Source organism: Gobius niger, assembly GCF_951799975.1.
Source record: "Gobius niger genome assembly, chromosome: 23".
NCBI classification, from domain to species: Eukaryota; Metazoa; Chordata; class Actinopteri; order Gobiiformes; family Gobiidae; genus Gobius; species Gobius niger.
The window spans coordinates 15805788-15826001 of NC_136874.1; the positions used below are offsets into that span (position 1 = coordinate 15805788).

The 20214-nt window shown below is 43.5% G+C and overlaps 1 long non-coding RNA gene across 1 annotated transcript in view; it reads left to right on the plus strand.

Moving 5' to 3' along the window:
- The first annotated feature begins 3856 nt into the window (after nt 1-3856).
- Nucleotides 3857-20214, plus strand: part of LOC306981759 — a 32397-nt gene continuing 16039 nt past the window's right edge. Inside the window, exons 1-2 of the long non-coding RNA XR_013794143.1 lie at nt 3857-4138; nt 4496-4617. This is a non-coding gene — a long non-coding RNA (uncharacterized lncRNA). The remainder of the gene's footprint in view (nt 4139-4495; nt 4618-20214) is intronic.

The following is a 20214-nucleotide window of genomic DNA, read 5'->3' on the forward strand; positions in this document are numbered from 1 at the left end:
TCTAATTTTCGTTGCTATTTTGACCATTTTTACCAAGAAGCTTTTAAATTTGGGTAAGGCTGAACTGGAGAAAATGAGCTCAATTTAGGTGGGGGTTAAGAGGTTAAACACAATTTTTCTAAGTGGATTCTATAATGTAAGGCAATTACTGCACGGACGTCGAAGTGCTCCTGAGGTATCACTACGCCTTACAATATAGTCCCCCTTTTTTCCACTTAGAAAATCCACGTTTAATTTTGTGTAACTAGACTTGGATCGTGTAACTGCTCACGTAACTGTATTTAAAATGAAAAACATGGAATAGCTTGGTCGCTTCTAACTTCACCCCCGTTCGACCCCATAAAGGAGAGGAGGAGAGGCTAAATGCTAATAGCATCTTTGGTCGTTTTGCGTGACTGAGGGCACCAAAAAGACCAGACAGTTACGCATCAACTCGTCTAAGCTCAGGTAAGAACATATCTCAGTTATGGAAAAACTGTGGCCTGTTCCTTTAAAGTCCGCATCTGGGTCGTCTTTCCTTAGTTACTTTATCATTTCAATCTTTGTGATGGAGTGTAAAGGTGCTTGCTTTTTAACCTTTTTCAAATAACAATTAAAATAGATCTAAATGAAACAGCTAAAAACTCATTTTGAATGCTGGTGTCCTTCATAGATGTTTTAATTTTCGTTTAATTTTTTCACTTTTTTGTCACTTTTTTGTTTGCTCTTTTTTCCACATTTTTGTTGCTTTTTTATTGCTGTTTTGTCACATTTTTGTCCCTTTTTCATCCATTTTCTTCCCTTTTTTGTCACATTTTTGTGGATTTTTGATGCTTTTTTGTTGCTCTTTCATCACATTTTTGTTCATTTTCGTCCTTGTTCACGTCTCATTTCCGTCGCTATTTCCATGCTTTTTTCCTCCGGAAGCTTTTAGATTCGGGTAAAGCCGCACTAGAGAAAACCTCACAGCCACTCTGGGTCATCACGTTTGTGGGGGCTCGTCCGGGTCGACCAATTTCCCCCCGTTTGTTTTCGCATCAAACAAAAAGCCCGTGTTTATTCCCCAGAACGCTCTCGCAGTCATTCACCAGGAGCCATTACACCAAATATTTACTCATAACACGTGCAGCTGTTGCCCCAAACCACCGTCCCCCCCCCCCCCAACAAACGATCCCACGCTGGCAGGTGCCCGCGCTGGCTTCACCTCGTCCTCCCAGTCCGCCCATAAACCTCCGCCGCGCTTTTGTGGAACGCTATAATTGAAGCTCTAGGAGGCTAAAGGAATAAGGGCTCAGCTCAATTAGGCGATACGTACACCAGCTGAGGGCCGCACCTGTGCATGCCGTAACAGGGGCGTATAACGGGCGATTACCTCCGGGCGTCTGTCCCCGGCCCCTACCTGCGACACCCCCCCCCCACCCCCTTCGCGTTAGCTCCCCCGGTGCTAATGTCTCCCTCGATCGCGGGGCTCAATTTCCGACCCGCCTGGTGCCCCGTCTGCGGATTGCCTTGGCTGACGCTACGGCGAGCAGTTGGGGGGAAAATCCTCCTCGTTCGTTCAGGGAGGTGGTGGTGGTGGTGGTGATGGTGGTGGGGGGACCTGGGAGTCGGCGGAGCGTGGGGATGTCCCGCGGTTCGTCCATAAAGGAGATAAAGTAAGTGCGTATGTTCGGGGGAAGACGACACTGAAGCGTTTGCGGAGAGGAGCAGAGGGGCAGTTTAGCGGAATTACCCCCACGTATAGTACAGCACAATATCACAGAACACCCTGAAAGTCAACTGTTAGAACCCCTATACCTGATTATTTTACGAGAGTGGATTTTGGATAATACACCACACAATCCAGATGTTTTGTTGTTAAATGCTGCCAGTGTGAAATGATAGAAGAAGTTATGGCCCATGTTTATTCCCATTACAGCACTACATCAACCTCGTAATCCCCACCTGAATCGAGCAACAAAGAGCGACAAATATGTGCCGAAAAAGAAAAAAGAAAAAAAAACACCAACAGTGTCAAAAAGAAAAAATGCAATGAAGAAAGCAACAAAAAAAACAACCAGACAAAACCGGGACAAAAATGGGACAAAAACATGGCACCAACGCAACAAAAAAGTCACAATGAGTTTTGGGTTAGGGTTAGGGTTATGGGTAAAGCCGATATTTGTATATTAAAAAAAAGACCTTTTCATAAACTGCAGTTTTTGTATGAGTCACAATTATTTTAAGGAATAACATTGCGATTTTCTGATTATTCACGATGATCAAAATTAAGGAAGAAAATACACATAATTTCTCAGAGCCTTCACAGAAGTGTCTAAATGTTCACAGAAAAGAAACATTTTCAATCTATTGAACATTCAGCCTGTGTTATCTTTTAGAGGCAAGCTTTTACTCTGTCCACTATAATTACAAAACAGTTCCTGAACAAACGAACCTATCAGCTGATTTCCACCACCACATAACAAACAAACACATGGTTCTTTTGGGACTCTTGCTCTCTGCACTTTGGATCATCAAAGCTGTTGCTGTTTCTTCAGCCTTTAGTGCACAAATACACATGCATTGCTTCTACTTGAATACAATTGTAATGTCTTACTTAAATACTCTTACTTAAAAAAAAAAAAGGTTCCTTTGTCCAAATCTTTCAGTGGAAGATGCTTCATTTTGATGGATAAAACAGATGTAGATCATCCTGTACTTCTTGTTCTTCAGAATTACTTTGTTTTTCTGCATTTCCGTTCAATTTTCTTGGAGCTTTCTTTGTGACGACTTCCACATGATTTGTTTTGTTTTGTTTGCCACAATTTATGGAGACTTTTCCTCTCGAACAGTCACTCACAGTCTCTGATTGTGAGCTATCAGCCTGCAGTAATTACATTTCTACAATGACCTCTCGCCCTCCGCCTGAATCGAACGCATTTTCTCCAGTGTCAACATAGCAATGAAAGCGACAACGCAACAAAAAAAGTTACGATCAGTTTTGCAGGACTAAGCTTTCAAATCAGGCATTACACTGGCCGAGCTATCCAGTGGAGAAGCTTTTAGATTTGGGTGGAACTGAACTTCCCCTCCTGGAACCGCCACCTTAACGTGGTGGAGGGTTTAAGCGTCCGAATGATCCTGGAAGCTACGTTGTTGGGGACTTCGTGCCCCTGGTAGGGTCTCCCAGGGCAAATATAGGTGACGGGTCAGACAAAGAGCGGTTCAGAAGCCCCTTATGAGACACCAACAGGCCTGAGAACCATGAGCCCGTCCTTCTGTGGACCCACCACCTGCAGAAGGAGCATAAGGGGCTGGTGCAACGGACAAGTGGAAGAAAATGGCTGGCTGGCTGGATGGATGGATGGAACTGAACTGGAGAAAATGTGCTTGGTTAAAGTGGGCAGTAAGAGAAATGAACAGATCCCAAAGACTCGGCTCCCAATAAAGAGCCGATACATCTCGTCACTACCTTTTCCTTTGATGAACGTTAACCACTAACAGACGTCTTTTTTCTCGGAAACAGTCCGTGAAGGTTTGAAAGTTCGACGGAAGTCCCAGTGTCCACCTTAACACAAAGGCACGTGCGGGAAGGCCATAATGAGCCCCCTGCCCTGCCTTCCCCATTCCAAATGGAACGACGCGCTAATCTTAATCTTTAAATTCAGCCGTCGCTTCCCCGCTCCCTGCACAAACAAAACGCATCCATAACTGTGGGCAGCGTTGGCTCCGAACGCCGGGGAAAAAAGTTGCTCAGCAGATGTCAGTTTCTTTGCGGGCGTGTGCGTGTGTGCGTCCTCGCCGTTTCCCCGGCTCCCGTGCATGGATCTTATATCAAAGGAGGCTTATCTGAATAAAGTGCTTAAAAGCTTTTCAGACGCCTGGTGATCTGAACAATTTTTGGCTTGATCTGCAGACTAAACAAACCGTAATGATGCAAGCTTGTGTAAAGATGCGCGCAGCGGTCGGACAACAAACGCCGGCGCTTGATGTTTTTTATTAATGTTTACGCGCCTGCTTTTTGCAATATTTTGGATGTCCGCGGGGCCACTTTTTTGTGTACTCTCCTGCAGAGGTGCGCCAGAAAGGACCGGGCTGGAAAATCGTGCATTAAGATGGAGAGAAATGCCTCGTCCCGTTTCCGTCTTGGACTTAGAAGCTCAAATTTCCCCCGGGACGGGTAAGGGGATTGCGGTATGTTCTACGCAAGATAATCAAAAATATTCAAATACTCGTGCCGCGCTGTGGCGAGGACAACAATCCTGGGCGGAAAGGTGCATTTTCTAGGACGACATAATAGGAAAAACTGCAAAGTGAAAGACGCGTTAACTTTTTAACACAGGCTGTTTTTAACAAGGTTGGATGTGCGCGAGCGAGAGCGCCGCGTCCTCTCTAGACCTGCCTGTCTCATTTTTATGCAGAGGAAGGAGCTGCCTTCAGAACTCCCAACTTGTGGCTCACATGACGGCAGGCAGACGTGGAGACCGGCGCTCCAAAGCCAATCAAAAGACCTGAATTCTATTTGTTTTGTTTCAAGGGAAGACGACAAAGGGCCTCAAGGTCTTCTTCAAGATGTCTGTGAAGAGGCGGAGGGATGGTGCGGCGGAGCGGACCGGCCTTTGAAGAGCGCGTCCTTGGTGGGACCTCTGCATAGAGCAGGTACACAGCGTTTAGGGAGGGCAGCGGGGCAGCTGTTTTCATGTGGCTGCGTACTCGGGAGTTATTAATATTCTCAAAGACAGAATTTTCTCCCAAGGATTGAAATAATGGATCATACTTAAAAGGGGAAGAACTCATTTCAGGTTTAATACGGTAAGCCTGTTGGAACCAATTATTGGAGGTGCTTTGCCATTGTCATCTTGCATTTCTCCTTGAGGAGATTAACTGGCAACGTTGAAAAGGCCTCACAGTATCCGGGATTTTGCTCATTCCGAGAATGGAATGTATTTCACGATTTGTGTGTGTGCGCTCTGCGTCTGTGAGCGCTCCAAGTTCCAACGTGTTTCACGTATTTTGGCTTCATGTTCTACCTAATTATTGCAATTTGATCCTGACGCAGGAGTGGCCTAATCCTCTGCTGTACTGCTGAAATCCTGTTGAGAAAGTTTGGTAATAAATTTGGCCTGTTTTAATGGAGACTGGGAAGTAGCAGCGTGACAGCAGAAGGATGGCCTCCCCGGGAAGCTCCCTGTTCCTCAGTAATCACAGCAAAGTGACGAGAAAAGCTCTCTTAAGTTAGGGGAAGTTGGAGATATAGAAGAGCAATGTTCGTCGACTTTCTTCTATCGTTATCCATCTCATCTGAGCCAGTGTGAGGCTGCAGGCTGACGCTGCTCCGGTTCAAATAAACCTTTGTACGTTTGTATGTTACAATGCTTTGGTCTGGAACACCAATGTATCAAAGCTCCCACCATATCTGTGCGAGAAATGATATGTCAGTGGTGAGCAGCGGTTATTTTTGGGCACGATGTGAAAGAAACCCGCGGGTTCCTCTGTCTGCTGTCGTCACACGCTCTCACTGGGGCTGGTCCGGAGCACGTGCTGGATCCCTCATCCGTGCAGCAGATGTTTACATGACAGTGACGGCGCTCGTGTTGTTGATCACACTCCTCATCTTTTATCACACGAGGCCATTATGTGCCACCTAAACCTACCCGCCCCTCCCCGGCGCCAGGAGAGAGAGAGCATCCTCCGCGGATCATTACTCCTCCAAGAAATTTAAGCGCTGGATGCAATTTCATTTTTTTTTTTCCCTCTCTCCTTTTCTCCGATGCCCAAACGCAGTCCGTCATTAGAAATCCTAGCTGTCATGCCTGCGCCGTTTTGGGTACGCGGTGTTTGTTGCCTCATTTCTTTTAATTTTATCTCCATTAGCTTAATTCTTTTTTAATATTTCCATCTAACGAACTTTACAGTCCATTTTGTCTGACTTGTCTTGCTAAGCGAGTTTTATGAAGCAGGCAGTTGGCTTTTCCATTTGCGGAGCGGCCGGGGCGGCGGCGGAGGAGGGGGTAATCGAGGAGCGCCGAGTGCTTTTGTCAGCGCGATTTTTTTTTTTTTGGCACCTTAGCTAGCAGTTCTGCGTCTTCGCCTTGATTATACAAGCAAACAACTGCGTGAAGTTCATTAACAATAAAGCACGGGCTAATTACGCGGCGGGCCCTTCAGACCGAGCCGCCGCCGGCATCCCGATGTCCCCGGCCCCCGGTGGAGCCGTAAAAGCCCTTACCTTGGCGCCGCACCTCTCGGAGAAGTTCGTCTCAGAGGGCGAGTAACCCTGGAGGAGCATATGTGGCCGTTTTACGCTCCTCGCGCCGTGTCCAAACAAATGCTTATAAAAACCGGTATGACTGTGACCGGTCCCCACAGTCGGACCCAAAAACCAACGGCAGCGTGTTTTATAGAGAAACAGAACTGCTGTTCGGGTGATACAGCGGCAATGAGTCCCATTAGCTCAAACTAAAGGAATATGCCTTATATATTAGGCCTCATTCAGGAGAACGTTCTTCAGGACCACTTTAACAGAGAAAGTTTCACCAGGAAACAGAAAGAAAAATACCTCATCGTACTAAGTAACTCTTGCCCCTAGAGGCCATAAGCGGAACTGCAGGTTTGTTTATGATAATAAATACTACGCTGACAGAAAAGACAAAGGAACAGAGGGATATTGTTCATCCAATTACACAATGGAGATCATTTTTTTCACTCAGACTTGGCTGTAAATACTGTTTAAGTGGCGCTAGCCCGCAGTTAGCTTTGCCCATTAGCCTGTTAGCTTCTTCTTCGTGATTCCATTAGTGTGTATTGGTGACTCCGGTCCGGTGGCAGTCAAGTTGCAATTGTGGTTTTCTGGCCAGAGACACTAGGGGGAGATGAAAGACCCCCCCAATCATCCCATTAACACTTGTATTACCCCCAGAGGGACTTCGGAGAGGATTTATTAAGGTAAACAAGTTACTTAGTTCTGCTTTAAGTATTGCACTGATTCAATGTTTGTCCCTAGATTTATTTGGGAAATTGTCATTTCTTTTTTTTTTTTTTTTTTTAAATATCGGTCAGTGCAATATAGAATGGTGCAATATGGGTCAGTGCAATATCAGGTCTGTCAGGGCATGTGCAATATTGGGGTTTGTGCAATACAGTCAATGCATTTTCTCCAGTTTGGCTTTACTTACATCTATAAACGTCTTGAAAAAAGCGTCAAAACAGCGGCGAAAATGAGGATGAAAATACAACAAAAAAAGCAAGAAAAATGTGCCGGTAAAGCAACAATAACACAGTAAAAAAGTGAGGAAAATGTGACGAAAACATGATAAAGAAATTGTCCAAAAGCGACAGCAAAAAAAAAAAACAATAAAACAAAAAAGAGATGAAAACATGACAAAAACGCTTCTAAAATGTGACAAAATCACGGCAATAACACTGACTGGAAACTACAGTCGAGGAGCTTAAGGAGGAGGTTAAAACTAGACTATGATATCTACATTTTGGATGAGGTTTTCTCTGTACTGTACAGAGTTGTGGCATGTATAGCAGAAGTATTTCAGGCTCCACAGCTGAAAGTCCCACTGGGTTTTTGTTATTCTCTGGCCTCTAAAAGCACATTTACCTCGGGCTTACCGGTGTTTTGAACCATCATGCGGATAATATTTGACTAATGACTGAGCTGTTGATATAAATTGCATGTGAAGAAGTGGCCTTTGTGCCCAGAGGTGCGCACTCCGCCATTAGCCAAACTGCCCGCAGCCTTTTGTTCATGCCATTTGCTTAATTGCCCCGTATCAGTGTACAGATGAGGCCCTCGCCCAGGTCCGCCGAGAGCTGTGTGGACACTCACTCGAGAAGGGGCTTTTTAAAGGGCACGGATATGAAAGTGACACAATTCAACCCCGTATTTCTATTGTTTTTTATTATTTCAAACCTTCCTTTGGTTGACAAGCAAAATCTGTTGTCCTCTTGCAACCGCTTTCAGGAGAATGTGTCGACATAATTGACAAAATGTGGGTCAAATTAGTTCTTTTTCAAATGGCTTTGTGTTTGGCTGCAACATGACAATTTTTTCCATTTTTAAAGCAATCAAACACACACAGAAGGACACACACGACTGGACTCCAGGTGCAGGAAATGAAACATTTTTAAGCCCGTCTCGTCGACTTTTATTTACATTCGACAGATCTATGGATGAGTCGGAGGCTCGCAGCCTGCAGTTCTGAATTGTGTTGTTGTTGTGACAGTGATCACATGACGCTGCACAAACAGAAGCCTGTCTTTGCTGATCTGGGGTCAGGTTATGAAGCCGTAGAGAGGACACAGAAGCACCTCTGTGTTTTCAAACATCAGCTGTCTGACAGAATTGTATAGTGTGTTTGCTCATACAAACAGTCTTCTATAATCGCGCTGAATCCAGTTGTGTCGTGTGGACGCTCCATTCTTTATAAAATCTTAAAAGACTGGGAAGAATTGTGTAGTGTGTGCTCTGCTTAAGGCGAGACACTGCAGGTGAATAGGGAAAAAATGAATATTTACAGATATCAATTTGAAACGTTTGCTGTCGATCACTGGCATAAATGTGAGAAAAAAATGCATGGCAAGTTTTCTGTTATTTTATCTTTTCATATAAGAACAAGGTGCCCCAAATTTCCCATCTTTTCGGCGACGAAATCTGAATAATGGTTTGAGCTACATTTACATTTATTGTTTAATTTCATTGATAAATGAGTTGCCAAGACTTTTTCACAGGGGATTTTGGATTTCTTGTTTAGTTTTAAAATAAGCTGTTTTTTAGTGGAAAAATTTGTAAAAATGTAATTTTCGCCTCATTTTTTGACATTCAAAACTCAATAAATGGGGCTTAAGGGATTAAATAATGAAAAAATCTTCCAAATATTGTTCAGTCCAAGGCTGGAAAATGTGAAGTCTTTAGGTCCGACTGACGTGGACATAGTGTCGCCACAATGACAGAAAAATGTGTTTTGAGAAAAAGGCCCTTGAAATTGCATTCTCCCATATAAGTCTATGGGGGAACATTGAATCAGCGCAATATTTAAACATGTTATTGTGAAGATTAGGGATATTTTCTGTTTCCAGGTGAAAGCTTATATGTTCAGAGACCAATTTGGCCCAAAAATTGAAAACTGAAAAAAATGAGTTTTGCCTGTAGTGTCTCCCCTTAAGTTTGCAAAATGAGGAGAGCGGGAACAGAATTTTCCAAAGTAAATGATCAAGCTCCTCCCTCTGCCTCCAGATGGGCCTGACAGGCTGGTTCACAGGAAAAGCTCGTCTCATTGGTCAACGGGAGAGGATACTAGACTCTGATTAGTTGCTGAGATCCGGGAAGGAGGGACTTCACAAAACATTATGAACAGTATATATATAAATATTATTACATAACATCAAAATGCAAGAGCAGGTGGTCGATTTTATACAATTTGCAAAACATTTAGACTTCCAGACTATCACTTTAATGACACTTTACATGTATTTATCAGATTCATTAGGGACATTAGAGACTGAACACTCCAAAAACACTTAGAATATTGTAAAACATACTAATAAAAGTCTGGTCTACATAACAGGCCTTTAGCATAATAAAGCACCGTGCCCCCCCTAACCTTGGGGCCCTCTCCCTCTCCTCCTGCCCGGCTCTGGTGCCTCACCCTGGGGATGGTTCAGGCGCAGATCCCTGCTGTGGCCCTCCGCGCGCCTCTTTAATTACCGAGGAGGCTTCTCTGATGATGATAGGGCGCAGAGGTGCAGGCTTAGAGGGAGTGACCTTAAAGAGAGCACCTTTTAGCACCGTGACCGGATCCGCCGTCACAGGCCTATGAGCTTAGAGACCCGGGCTACTCTTGCGTACTCCCACAAGTGAAACGAGGTATGGTATGCAAATCGTCCTCCTTCTTTTTAAAATCATACACCTTCACTTTCTTGATCTCATAGTTGTGACACTCGAACTTGACGGCAAAGCTTTTTCACGGCTAATGCTATGTTGCTAGGATTGACTTTGTTGAAATAAATTATCTGTGAAACTGAAACAGGGGTTATACAGGTAGCAGGAAGTCTTGTTTAATCCCATTTAATGCCCAAATACTATAATTTCAAACATTCCATCAAACAGAGGAATGAGGGAACATATTGTTATCTTGAAGCAATTTGGCCACAACGGGGAACCTTTGAGGAAACAAATATTGTATAATTTCTGCCAGAACTGCATCGAAATTTGATTGTGTATTGTTTGACAAATATAAGCGGGAAAAATAATCAAGTCGAAGTCGCTATTAGTACTACTACCAGTATCAGGTATCGGTTTGTTTACTTGTTTACAAGGCGAGCAGCTAATGTTGCCAATTAGCTGCTAGCGGGTCTGCTAATTCTGAGTCGCTTCATGCCTAGGAGCTTAATTCATCTGTAAAACTAACCCAGCAACTAAAATGTACTCAGAAAATGCAAAATATAAACATACAGCATGTCCACAATGAGCGAAATTACTCATAACACTAAAAATGCTATAGGCTACTTGCTAAGTTGCTTTAAACACACGGGAAAATCCACACAGAACTGGGTATGGCAAAAAGAGGCCAGATAGCAGTAATACTATTATTAAATAAAATTTAAAAAATATTGTTTATTTATTTATTGGTTTATTTGGTCGGGATAGTGCATGTTAATGGACATACATGGGTCTCATGCATGTAAACAAGCCACACCGGTTTGTAGCCATCATGTCCATCCGTTGTCCCCCATGCGTACTCTCAAACACAATCCTGGCCTATTGTACATGTTTTTAGTGGTAAAACATGGAGTAAATGGTAAATGGACTCAACTTATATATTATATATTTTCTACCTTTATCAGGCCCAAAGCGCTTTACAGTAAGGAACCAGTCACCCATTCACACTCTCACACACCAGTGTACGCAGACACCCACAACCTTCCGAGACGACCCGGTCTACCAACTGCACCACCGTCATACCCAGAGGAAACCTACTGGGACATGCAAACTCCACATAGAAAGGCCCCGTCTAGGTGGGGATTGCTAACGCTAACCACTGCGCTACCACACCACCAATACAGCACAGGCATTGAGTAACTTACGGACATGGGCTGTTCTGTCTAGGATGGACAGTGGAATAAAAACTAATCATGATATTGGATGAAAAATAAACCAAATAAAATTCTGATATAACTTCTCTTAAAAGTGGAGCCTACTTAACTCAAGTAAATGTAAATGAGCAAAGCAACAAATTACTAACCAATCTTCTGTGAAAAAGATCAGTCTATAAACCATCTATATACTTTCAAAAGTATATTGAATATTCAGTACCGGCAAGTACTCAAATCAAAGTGCAAGTTCGAGATGGGAGTTCCTCAAGGATGCGTCTTGAGCCCGTAGTTGTTTGTTGTCGGGATTGAAAGGCAAGCAGCATCCAAAGTTGAGAATCATTTGACGTACGCTCCAACACACTACGATATAAATACAGTCAAAGAAAAACACAAACCTGCATGAACTCTTCGACTACTTTTACCTTCCCTCCATGCGCCGTGTGCGAAACCCAATCGCGCATGTACCCCCGCCGCTGCCTGGAGTAAACAAGTGATTGACTCGCGCGCGGTTGTAAAGTGTCACTTAATTTCAATGATTTCTTTTATGATTAGCTCAAAGCACATGCCAACCCTTTGTATCAAGCCTAATGACGACAGCGCGCCCGTTTAAGGATGGGCGCGACGTGCGAGCAGTCCAAGCGCTGATATGAATCTACGCCGTAATTCAGAGAAAAAGAGATTAGAAGGCGATAATGGTGTCATATCTCAAAAGTTAACAGTGAGGCTCGCGTGAACTGTGAATAATCTTATAATTACTGATCTAATGCCATTAGGCCTGACAGAAATAGAGAAAGCAACGCATGGATGAGGCCCGGATTAATCAAGTGTGCGGGGCAGGCTCCATCATCGCTACTCGGCGCTGAAGCCAGACTGATGGGACGTATAAGTTCAGCTGACAGCTTAAAGGAACATTACGCCACGCTCGTATTTGGTTAACTTCCCTTGCCAAATGGTTTCGCAAAACGTGACATTTTTATAATGCTCCGAGTGGCACCCCCCCCCACAGTTTTTCACCTTCGATGGAGAGGGAGTGATGGCTGTCCCAGGCTGGTTGGTGGATCAAACTAGGGCTACACCAGGTATAAACTATAGGACGATTCCAGGACTAAACCAAGTCAACTAAACCAGGTAAAGCTAGGGTTTTTTCAAGGCTAACCCAGGTCTAAATAACTATTTCAAAACTAATCACTAAACTGGGCAAGAACATCTTCAAACAGTCACTGTCTTTTCATTAAACCTGGAAATCAGGCCTCGAACTATTCCAGGGATAAACCATTTCTATGACTTTTTTCAAGAGGCAGCAATTTGAAGACCAAAGACTTTTACCTGAGTGGAAATATTCTCCAAGTGACTGATGAGATGAAATATCTTGGGCATTATGTCACTATTGACCTCTCAGATGACAGGGACATGCATATACAGCAGTGTAAGCTGTATGGGCAGGCCAATATACTCATCCGTGAATTCCACATGTGCACTGCCAATGTAAAAACTGCACTGTTCAGGTCCTTTTGCTCTCCTTTTTAAACCAACAGCACACCCCTGGTTACAAGAGGAGGAGCCTCGTAAGCTGAATGTCGCATACAATGATTCTCTGAGAATCTGACTGAAGGTTCTAAGACATTCGAGGGCAAGTGTTTGTCAACTGTAATGAATTCCAAAAAAGGAGAGTGCTGCCTCATGTTAGCATCATGCTACACGCTAGCTATGGCTGACATTTTTTGGTTTTACTGAACAATCTGCTGAAAAAACATCCATATGGACCCGATTTAAACTTGTCTTTGTTTGTATGTGATAAATAAGTTCATATTCCGCCAGAAAATGTCTGACTTGCCCCTGATGTTATCCATCTAAATAGGTCATATTTTCAAACTCATTAAAGCCTATAAGTCATACGCACATTAAGGAGGCTTAAAGGAACAGGCCTCAGTTTTTCCATACTGAGATATGTTCTTACCTGAGCTTAGACGAGTTGATCCGTACCTGTCTGGTCTTTGTGCCCGTGGAAAACCGTTTGGAGCTATAGGAATACATTGGGAGAGGCCAAATGCTAACAACATCTTTGGTCATTTTGCGTGACTGAGGGCACACACAAAGACCAGACAGGTACGTATCAACTCGTCTAAGCTCAGGTAAGAACATATCTCAGTGTGTAAAACGGTGGCCTGTTCCTTTAAGGACTTTGAAGTATTGATATTGGAGCAATGTTGCAAATCTAGCCTATAGTACAGGGGTAGGCAAAGTCAGGCCCAGGGGCCAAATCCGGCCATCCAGCATCGAACCGAGATAGATTTTTGAGAACTATTATTACACAAATCAGATAATGCTTGGCATCACTTTGTTTTACAGTACCTTGATACATTGTACCTGACTAAATGTAACATGTACTCTGTAACAATGTGTAATAACTTGTACCTATGGGTTAGATACACAATTAAATAATATGTACCCGAACCTTAAGGGCCTTGTGTTACATTATTTACCTATAAAGTACAAGTTATTCCATTTTCTATCTAACCCATAGGTACAAGTTATTACAGATTGTCTCAGAGCACATTATATTGTACTAAATTTAGTTAAGTACAGTGTATCAAGGTACTGTAAAATAAAGTGACACCTAGTTAACATTTTTAAAGTTAAAGTATTCTGTCAATTACTTCCAAATGTCCAAACAGAACCCCCAGTGAGCTCATATATTACGCACGACACTGGCATTTGTAGACAGTGGTGCTTTATTTTGTCTAAAACTGGCCCTTTGTCTTTTTACAATGAAGAAAATCGAGCAAACTTGCCAACCCCTGAGACAGAACTTTGCATCGGATGAAAACGAAAACCACAGGCATCGCCCTTTCGTCCCTATTACCCACTAAGCACAAATCCAGTCTGAAAACATGCTCTTTTTCATCATATTCTACACCGCCTCCCCTCACCGCTCGTCTTCCATCTGGCCGCGGGCTCTTCCCCCCGGGGCCCCTCACCTTGCCTTTGATGGGGATGGGCCCCTGTCTGTTCCAGGTTGTCTGCGGAGGCTTGAGCGCTGACATAGCTCCGGGGCGGCGCCTCTGATTCGCCTTGTTCTCCTTTTATTCCCGTTTGCACGTGGGAGAGACGTCCTGACAAGGTGCACACCCCGACGTTTGACAGTCTAAACGGGAAGCCACCCTCAGCCTGTCAGGCCCGCTTTCATCTCGTCACCCGCTCTGCCGAGGAGCTATTGTCTCGCACTTTGCGGAACATCGTATCGGAATGTACAAAAACAAGCATTCGAGGGATAATTTGATCAGGGACAATGCAATGAAATCAAAGCGTGAGAAATGGTTTTGCAGAAGAAGAAGAGGAAGAAAGAAAAAAAAGAGGAGTCGCGTTGTCAAGAACTTCCCACGTGGGAAACGCTGTCTGCAGCCCGTCAAAGGGAAAGAAAAAAGAAAAAATGGCACGTTTGGAAATATATTTGGAATGGAGGCTCGAGCAGGACATGCCAAACTGTGGCTTGGAGAGGGATGGTATTGTCAGATCCCATTCTGTGTTTAAACCGGGACCAAACCAAGCCTCGGGTTTCGAGAATAAACCACGACGTTAGGAAGCAGTGCTGGTGAGATGGAGCTCGCACCTCGCAGAAAGGCGGGGACTAGGGCTGGGTGACGGTACATTCTTTCCAATACAAGTACTTTAACGATACCTTTTCGATGCCTATACTTAAAAATTTGTCATGCAGAACCAGAATACAGAACAATAATGCTCATGCAGATACTATTTCTATTCAAATCTGAAGACAAAAGGAACCTCCAATGAATGAACAAAGCAACAATATCATAAGATGGAACGTCAAATTGAAGAACAATGCAAAGAACACTAGAAGAAACACAATAATAATATTGAAGAGACAACCACTCTGTTTTCTTATGGCATCACATGTATTAGTGCAGGGGTGTCCAAACTTTTTTCATGGGGGGCCGCATATTGAAGTGTACACGGGGTGAAGGGCCGTAGATCAGTAGCTAGTGCCGCAAAACCTTTGACTAGCAGGGGTTTAAATTGTGCCCCACACCTCTATTTAAGCTTAAAACCTTCATGCCAGCTCTGTTTCACGATAAAATGTTAGTTGTTCGGTTAGAATTGTGTAGAATTATTACATTTCAAATAAAAAGGTCCATCTCTGGTGATGTGTACCGATACAGCAAGAGGCCGAGGGCCACCATAAATTGGTCTGAGGGCCGCATTTGGCCCCCGGGCCGCACTTTGGACACCCCTGTATTAGTGGGTTCATCGGCAAGGTCAAAAAATGTGTGAAAAGTGGTGGAAAATGGGAGAAATTGTGGAAAGAATAAGGGAAAAAATGTAGAAAAAAATGGGCAAAAGTAGTGAAAAAAATGGGGACTACATTGGGGGAAGATGGAGGAAAATTGAGAGAAATGGTGGCAAAAAATAGGAAAAAAGGGGAAAAAAAATTGGGGAAAAAAGAGAAATAGAGAATATATTAGTAATTATAAATGGGTAAATAATTTTGGGGGAAAAAGTCACTTCTGTCCCTGGACCACCAGTATCAAATCTATATATTTTTTTTTTTAAATTTGGTTCCTGCTTTCGATACTTGCTGTACTATTTTTTCGATACCAGTAGTACCTAAACTTTTTTTTTTTTTTTTTTCGATACCACTGGTATTGTTTAACAGATGCCAACCTTATTGAAGACTGCATCTTTTTTTTGCCAGAATTTAATACCAGGTAAAAACTACGCCCATTTCAGGACTGAAGCGGGACTTGCTTGTTCTCTCCTTGGACTAAATCAGACACATTACAATAGCTTTGTGGAGGGAGCGATATTGTCCACAGCTCCCGTGCATGAATGCGGTTTTAAGCCCATCGCTGCGCCTTCAGAGCCCACTGCGGATATCTTGGACTGCGACTCGAGCGGGACATGCCAAACTCGCTGTGCTGTCTTGGAGAAGGATGGCACTTTGTAGATCCCTCTCTCTGTGCTTACAATTTGAATTATTCGCCTTTTTTTTTCATTTCACGATGGCAAGCGACTGTGTTTAGTCAATAAACGCATCTGAATATTACAATTCATAATGGAATCATCACTGTCGACAAAGGACTACATCACGTCTACCAGTAATTATCTGTGCATGCTCAATCTTCATTTGTAATTACACAAAAACTCATTTGAAGAGCCTGCGGACGACAAAAACAAGGAAAGAGGATGAAAACGCTCCATAAAAGCGTCAAAAGTGACCACAAAAAGCCACAATAGAGCAAAAGCAAAGCAACAATTCAAGGAAAAAGATCAGTTCAGATCGGTTTTGTAGGTCTTAGCTTTCAAATAAGGCGTTGCACTGGCCTAACAGATAATCCAGTCACTCTTTCTTCGCATCTTTGGAGACGCCCATATATGGTCATGTTCGAAGCAGCCAGAGCGGGAAAACAAAGAAAAGAGAAAAACTAAACTTTCTCTCATTTCTCCACTTAAACAAACGCTCGATTATGAATATATTTTTTTTATCTAAATAAAGATACAGTGACATTGAGAGGAGCAAAGTGGCTCAACGGACCATAAAAAACTAAACAAAAAACAATGCTAACCAGGACGTTATGTTAGCTTTATGCTACATATGCTAACGTTAGCAACGAGTACCATTTTTTCTCTTCGACTGAACAATATCTTGTGAAAAAGCATCCACATGGACCCATCCATCCACCCATCCATCCATCCATCCATCCATTTTCTTCCGCTTTATCCGGGGCCGGGTCGCGGGGGCAGCAGTCTCAGCAGAGATGCCCAAACTTCCCGATCCACACACACCCCCTCCAGCTGTTCTGGGGGGACCCCGAGGCGACACCAGGCCAGCTCGGAGACATAGTCCCACCAGCGTGTCCTGGGTCTTCCACGAGGCCTTGTCCCACTAGGACATGCCTGGAACACCTCCCGCAGGAGGCGACCAGGAGGCATCCGGAACAGGTGCCCGAGCCACCTCAGCTGCTCCTTTCGACGTGAAGGAGCAGCGACTCTACTCCGAGCTCCTCCCGGGTAACTGAGCTCCTCACCCGATCTCGGAGGGTGCGCCCAGCCACCCTGCGAAGGAAACTCATTTGGGCCGCTTGTATTCGCGATCTTGTCCTTTCGGTCATGACCCAAATCTCATGACCATAGGTGAGGGTGCTACTTCACCACGACAGACCGATACAGCGACCGCATCACTGCTGACGCCGCACCGATCCGTCTATCGATCTCACACTCCATCCGTCTCTCACTCGTGAACAAAACCCCGAGATACTTCAACTCCTCCACTTGAGGCAAGGACTCCCCATGGACCCGATTTTGCTAAAAAATTCCAATATCTTTTAAAGTAGTAATGTCACGTTCCTGAAAACAATCCATAAACAGCACATTGCTCATATTTGAAAGTTACATTGATGTTATATGAACTCATTTCTGAAATGTCCTTTCCAGTATTTGATTTTATTCTGGCCAATTTGGAGAGTTGGCAGTGTGACAGAGAGTCTAACAATAGATAGTTAGTGCTTTCGGAGTCCCGCATTAGTAAATGGGTTATTGTAAATCTTGGAGAACACAGTTGCGCTGTCCCGGTCTCAGTTGTGTCTCGCTCTTAATGAATTTGAATCGTCAGAGGAGTTGTTTGGGAAACGTCCTTTTGTCTTCTCGCGTTGCTCAAAGTAGGTTAGCGGGGAACAGGCCGGACGGAGACAGTACTTTAACAAGAAAGAGACAGAAAAGCTGGGTTTGTGCTGTTTGAGTTGTGGGCAATGAATATTAAACCTTCGGTCACAAAATTTAAGGCAAATTAGACATTATGCAGTTCTCTCAACCTGCTTAATGGATCTGTTTCTTCTTCTACGACTTCAGAGCTTCTGTACTTCCTGGGTTCTATTGTTAGTTTGTCCTCCACATTTTCAAAGCCCATAATCCTACATGATATCGGTTCTGAGCTGCTTTAATGAGACTAGATACAAGTTGGTCATTTTATGCTCACTACTGCCACCGCAGGTCATGCATGTAACTGCAGCTTCTTTATTAAGCTCGTGCATGACGGCACTTCAGACCCGAAGTAACAGCTTTCTGAGTGACAGTGCAGGATTTTAGAGGCAGTTGTGGTGAACAGGTCTGAGGACATGGAGGAACACGTAGGGGGAGGAAAATACTTTAACTCTGTATAGTCCCTTTAAAATGTGTTTAATACATCGTGCTGAAGCTGCTAATCATGCTGTAAATCGATACTGACATTTTATTTTATAAGTTATCCCCACAGCTGCCTGCAGGAGGAGCCCCAGGCAAACCTGCCCTTGCACCTGTATTGCATTGTCACAATTAGAGATGCACCGATCCAGCTTTGTTGCTTCCAATGCCGATACTGGGAGATTGAGGATCTGTCGATATCTGATATTAACCGATATCAAGAGACTTTCTTAGAAGTGGCTGCTGTGAGTGAAAAAGTGAATGTTCCTCTTTTCTCCAGAGAAGATGAGATGTTACAGGTCATTGATTGATTTTACCTGCCTAACAAACTAATGTAACAAGGATCACTGGACTTCTCTGCTAATTATCCCTGGATATGAGAGGGTTTTAGTTTGCATTTATACATAACTCGCATAAGTTGATCTGATCATTACAACTTGTGCATTACAAATATGTTAGATCAGTTATTCTTTAACAGAGTTTCATAAACTAAAATACAAACACTTACTTTAGGTGGTCCAAGGATAGTTTTTCTCCCAGCCCTGATTAGTTGCCGCTAGCATTAGCATGCTTCCGCTACATCAGGGGTCACCAACCTTAGCTGAGGGCTACTTTAAGAGCATTAAGTTGTCGAGGGCTTAAAAACAAATCCTAAAGACTTAAACGTACACTGTTCACTGATAGGATATTGACCCCATATCATATTAAAATAGATTTATTTTAAACTCATATCGAGTCACAAGAACCGAAATAACTGTCATTTTAAGAATTTGATTCAAGAAACTGAAGTGCTTTACACTTTAGAAAAAGTCCCAAGGGCTACTGGACATGCCCCAAAGGGCCCCTGGGTGCCCGCGGGCACCACGTTGGTGACCCCTGCGCTACATGATTGAATTGTCCAGGTTCTGAGCTTTTAAATGACATGTCCATATTCACTTACATTTAGTTGGTGAAAGTTATGTTTTTAAACGTTGAGACCAAATTAGGTTTGAGTTCAGATATTTGGAATCAAAACCCGATCGCCTCCAATATTCGATACCTCATACCAGTATCGGATCGGTGCATCACAAGCTACTACTAATTCTTACACATGATTTGAAATAATAGAAATGTTTCTTTTTTTAAGTTTAATTCAAAGCTCTAGACAAGTGATATATGTCCACTTTAAGATGTACATTTGCTGAAACAATCCCAGGACTAAACAAGACAAACTCACACAGGTCAAAACAAAGGATAAACAAGGACTAAACCAGATTGAAACTCTGGAAAAAAGACCTTCAGAAACGGTGAGTGTTGCATTATCATTAGCGTTCATTCACATTGTTCGGCTTCATCAGAGAAAGTCCCGTGATAAACAAACGCGCCGGACAATTTGATGCTAATGGCGTCTCCCCGGTCGAACTTCCAAAAGTATTCAATTTTTATTTGGAGGCTTTTTACATTTTGGGGTCCCCAGGAGGAAGACGTTTGATTACACAACTTGCCTCTCTTTTGGAACTCGGTCTTCCAGGGAATAAACATGTCCGTAATTAGAGGGACCGAGCGGGGCCGCGCGGACTGGTCTCCGAGCGGGGGCAGAGATAATAAGCCATTTGGAATCCGGACTCGTGGTTTCTTATACCATTTGGGAGATTTCGCCTTTTTTTTTTAATAATCAAAGCATATTGGGGCCGCTTTCATGTTTCCTCGTCAGTTATCGCTGTTATGAGTGCGATGGCGGAAAAAACGCGGCTGCAGCTGTTGCATCAAATTGCCGGGTTTCCAGATGTCATCACGGACTTATATCCTTGTAGTGTTTAGTGATTCAAATGGGGGCACACTTTCCTTTTAAGATTTGTGTTTTGAAAAGAACTGGTTCCAACACATATATATATAACCTCCCGAAAAAAGATTCATCAGACTCACGTTGTGAAAGAGTGGATCAGGGAGCTCATATTGAAGCGATCGGTGCAGTAGTCA